The following is a 5089-nucleotide window of genomic DNA, read 5'->3' as shown; positions in this document are numbered from 1 at the left end:
CTAACGTGGATCCAGCTATTCAGTCTTCAAGACCACATGACATGGAAACTATGAGAATACTTAAGATGTATAGTGAAAGCTACATGGGATACCTTAGGAGCTGTCTAACCATCAGAGAGTTTGAGACTTCCAGAACACAATGTACCAGCAAGGTAAGTGAATCTGGCTTCTTGAAACACATTCTCTTTGCCTCTGTTGTCTGTAGGGGACTGGCAGCAAGAGCAAGGATTGAGACAACTGATATAAGTCAAGAAATAAGGAAATAAAAGTACAGGTCTCTATTCTCTAGAAGGCATTTTACTCCTGAGACAATGGCAAAAGTTGGAGCTGTAGTATGGAACGCTGTACCAGACTGTAATTGAGCCTGATAGGATTCTAGGAAGCAGTTCGGTACTATTTGATGCATATTTTTCTACAATTACGAAAGCATTACATGATGACTTTGGACATGATATAGGTTAGGAAAGAACACTAAATCAAATAAGAAACAGGTTTTACTGGACCTGCATAGCAGTATGCACTGCAAAGAAGTATGAGATGTGCTCAAATGTTCAAAAAAAAAGTGCGACTAAATCATGCCGCATATTTGGAGATTAAGCACTAACAACTATTTGGAACTTGTCTGCACTGGCTTTTTATCTCTAGAAAAAATTATAGTAAAGATATAAGTCATATCTTTGTTGTGATGGATCATTTCATTAGTCAAGCCAGGCATACCCACCCAGGAACCAGAAAACTTTCAGTGTTACTAAAGTATTGTGGGTATTTCTTAATTCCAAGATCTACTCTGATTAAGGTAGAGACTTATAAGTTGCCCAAGGAAATGTTAGTTTTTAAGTGTACCAACAAATAAAGAACAACACTTTATTGTTCCCAAGAAGAGCTGATATTTCAGTGAATGTGTTAGGTGTATCAAGACATGAATAAAAGACTTAGGAGAGTTCAAATGTGGCATTTTCTAGCATATGCATGCAAATCAATGAGGAATAATGATGCAGACTATCCACTATTGTTGATGTTTGGGCAAGAGCTACTTCTCTGCCTACGTATTAACATACTGTCAGTAGATGGAGAAAATGCAAGTATAGTACTCATAATTAACAAATCTTTTGGCTAAAAGAGAAGTTTAGGAAGCTTGCCACCTTAGCTATTTACATCTGCTCAAAAGAGTTTGTGCAGAAACAAACCAAGGTAATAGTTGGTTGGTAATAATCAGATGTACTGACTTAGCTCTTTGTCAGCTTTATAAGAAAAGTAGCAAGGGCCTAAGTTTTCCTAGGGAATGTATTTAAGATATAACAGAAAACTTCTCAAAATTTATTAAAATGGATGACAATTACTCCCTTACAGTGATTCACATAGGCACAAAAAACATTGCCAGAAGGGACCTAAAAAAGATTGTTGGGTTTTTTTGTTTGTTTGTTTTTTACGTTTTGTGCAAGAAACTGAAGGTTATATGGGCACAGGTTGTGTTTCCTTCATGATTGAAAGCAAGGGATACAGAAGAGAAAAATTAATTTGAGAGCTGAACAGCTGGCTAAGAAGATGATATTCGAAAACGGAATTTGGATTTCCGGATCATGGCTTAAACTATAGAGATGATAGATTCCTGACCAGAAATAGAGAATACCTAACAAAAGATGATAACATTGAATTGGCTTAGTGTCTTGTAAATCTAATCAAAAGGACTTTAAATTAAAAAAGAGTGGGAGAGGTTTTGGCCAGGCTTGATATCTCAGAGAATAGCTACAGTGAAGGAAGAAAAAATAGCATTTGAAATATCCAGTTGTCCTCAATGCACAAAATCCATGAAAGAAACTAGTATTAAAACACTGAGTCCCAAACATTTAGACACAATTGCTCAAAGTTTAGACAACAAGCAAGAGTAAATACAGATCCTAAAGGCAGGAGGCAAACTTGACCTCAAAGGTATCACTGACATTTGGTGGGATGGGACCCATGACTAAATTATGACTCTTTTGGCTATATTTTATTCACAAAAAAGAGATAAATGGAGTTGGAGATGATCATTGTATATTTAGAAAGCACAATCACATGAGAAAATTCAGGTCATGGAAAGAGGAGGTCAGTGTAGGAACCTAGGGGATCCAAGGTCAGACCAAGAAGAGCCAACTATCCCACCCAAAATTGTAGCAGAAGGAAAAGCCTGATTTTGGCACAAAGCTTCAATTCAGAAACTAAAGTTGGACACATAAGTTAAGCAAAAAAGAACCTGACAAGAGCAAGGCTGAGGGACTTATGAGAAAGAAAAGTAGCCACATTCAGAGGAAGAACTGTGGGAGGAGAAACACAGAAGAAAAACAACTGCTTGAACACATGGGCTGTTGGGGATATTATTGGGGATGAAGACACTAAATGATAACTCTAGCCCAACTATCAATAATATGGAATTAGGGCTTATTCAATGATACATATAAAACCCAGTGGAATTGTGTGTTGGCTAAGGGAGGTTAGGGGGGTTGGGGAGAAGGAAAGAACATGAAACATGTAAATATGGGAAAATTAAATTTAAAAAAATTTAAATATTGGAAAATAAAAATAAAAATAAAATATAAGGTATCTTTAAAAAAATAAATAAGATGTCTAAAAAGGATATATTCAGGCATGCATAATGCAATAAAAAGACCTAAAATTCTGGGCCAAAAAAAAAAAAAAGAACCTGACAAGTATAAATAGCTACTACAGATCTAGAAATACCTAAAATCTAGGCTGGAAAGAGGTAACAATTATAATCCAAAGGAAAAAATGGACTTTTCACAAGGACTACATGAATACTTAGAAGAAATGAAGCAAGAATTACAAAAATGAAATTAAAGTTCTGAAGAAAAGAATTAGAAGGAGAATAAATAGATCAGAACAGAAAATGGTAAACCTTATCCAGGTAATAGACTTCCTAAAATTTAGAATAGAAAAATAGAAATCAATGACTCAATGAAACAGAAAGAAATATTAAGACAAAACACAAAGATTGAAAAATAGAAGCAAATATAAGATATCTGATTATCAAAAACTGCCTAGGAAAACAATTCAAAGAGAGATAATTTAATAATCCTTGGACTCCCTGAAATCCATGATTTTTTTTAAGCCTAGGCATTAAATTTGAAGAAATCATAAATTAAGACTGCCCAGATTTATTAAAACAGAGCAAAACAAAGATAGAAAGAATCAACTGATGCTCTGTTTGAGGTGTTGTCTAGCTGAAGGAGGAGGCCTGTAATCAGAGGAAAAATAACAGAGCTTCTCTGCCATTGCATAATGTCACACATAAAGACAAAAGAGAAATTGGACTTATTTAATAAAAGTATAAATGACTTTTAGACCAAATTACAAAATACTACACTCAGTGAACACTATATTCAAATGGTGGGATTGAGAGACAACTATAAAAGCTCCATTGAAGCACTGTCAGAAAGATTGCCCACAAAGATACAAGAAGATGATTGAATGATTGAGACTTTTTTTGGAATTCAGAAATAAGATCTGCATCCAGAATAAGCTTATTCAGGAAAATCAACATAACTTATTAAAACTGGATGACAATTCACAAAACAGGAATGGGAAATGGAAAAGCCAGCAGCAAATGCACAAGATCTACTGAATAAGAAGAAATTATTTCCACCACCAGCAAAGCCAATAAGGAAAGGCTGAAAATGCCATAGAACTCTTGTTATTTATATTAAGATTAACTTGGCTTTGAAATTTGAAAAATTTATGGTGGAGAACTTCAATTTATAGTCCCAAGTATTGAACCTAAAGCTCCTGAGAAACCATTCACAGTTTCCCTGTGCATAAAGGAAGAAAAAGGTTATGGACATTAAATAGGGTTCCTTCTTTGGAATGCTTGGCAGAATTTCAAGATAAAATAAGACTGATAGTTTCTGACCTTTCCTTGCAAATGTTCAGAAAGAAATTATTGCCCTGTTTCATAATAAATGTATACATAGTGTGTAAAGATGATATTTTCATTTTTTTCCTTACTATTCCCTTTAAAGCTTCTAAGTGATCATTTTGCATCTGACTTATTTTGCATTTTTGGTGATATTTTAGTTTGATGGGAATTAATAAAACTATATAGCATATTTGTGAAAGAAAAAAAAAAGAATCTATTAGTTTCCTCCTGAAATTCCCAAAGGACTCAAGAATATTACAACAAAAATCCAGAGCTTTCGTGTTAAAAAAAAAAAAATACGGCAAACATTTAGAAATAAGTGAGTTCGGGGGCAGCTGGGTGGCTCAGTGGATTGAGAGTCTGGCCTAGAGATGGGAGGTCCTAGGTTCAAATCTGGCCTCAGACACTTCCCAGCTGTGTGACCCTGGGCAAGTCACTTGATCCCCATTGCCCATCCTTACCACTCTTCCACCAAGGAGCCAATACACAGAAGTTAAGGGTTTAAAAAAAATTAAAAAAAAAAAAAGAAATAAGTGAGTTCAAGAACCAAGGAATCATAAAAAAGACAACTCAAGACATGAAAGCTTCTACTTAAAATAAGAGGAGAGCTTGGAATACACTTACATAAAGCAAACATTATGGACTGACAACTAAGAATGCCTTATTATGAAAAACTGTGTATAATGCTCTGGGGAAGAAATAGACTTTTCATGAAATAGAAAACTGATGAACTGATCATAGCTGAATGGAAACTTTGATATACAAACATAAGAGTTCTTTTTGAACACTAGACATGTAAATTTATTTTAGCAGTTGGAAGAATGTAGTGGTGTAGTGACAAAATTCTAATGGGGAAAAATGAAAAAAGTTTCCCTTGTGAACTTTAATATCTTCAGAGTAGGTAAAATAAAGAACTTGGGAGTTTATTGGCTCTGATCTAAAAGTATGTGAGGGGAAAGAAAAAGTAAAAGTAATACTTTAATGTAAAAAAGAGAAAGTGGGGGATGAAACTTCTTATTTCTCAAAATTGGGATGTGTGAGAAGAGTATATAATCACAGAAGAGGTAGGAGGAATGGGCATTAGATGAACTTCATTATGTGAAATGGGCAAAGACCATTTTAAGCACAGTAACACACATATAGATTTTTGTGTAACTATACATCAAACCAAACAAGGAA

General features: G+C 34.5%; 1 pseudogene; it reads left to right on the top strand.

The window, feature by feature from the left end:
• Positions 1-3276: 3276 nt before the first annotated feature.
• On the top strand, positions 3277-3972 carry LOC123250397 (annotated as a pseudogene).
• The last annotated feature ends 1117 nt before the right edge of the window (positions 3973-5089 follow it).

This window comes from Gracilinanus agilis, chromosome 5, assembly GCF_016433145.1.
Source record: "Gracilinanus agilis isolate LMUSP501 chromosome 5, AgileGrace, whole genome shotgun sequence".
Lineage (NCBI taxonomy): Eukaryota > Metazoa > Chordata > Mammalia > Didelphimorphia > Didelphidae > Gracilinanus > Gracilinanus agilis.
Note: the sequence above shows the minus strand (reverse complement) of the source record. Positions and strands in the feature narration are given on the sequence as shown.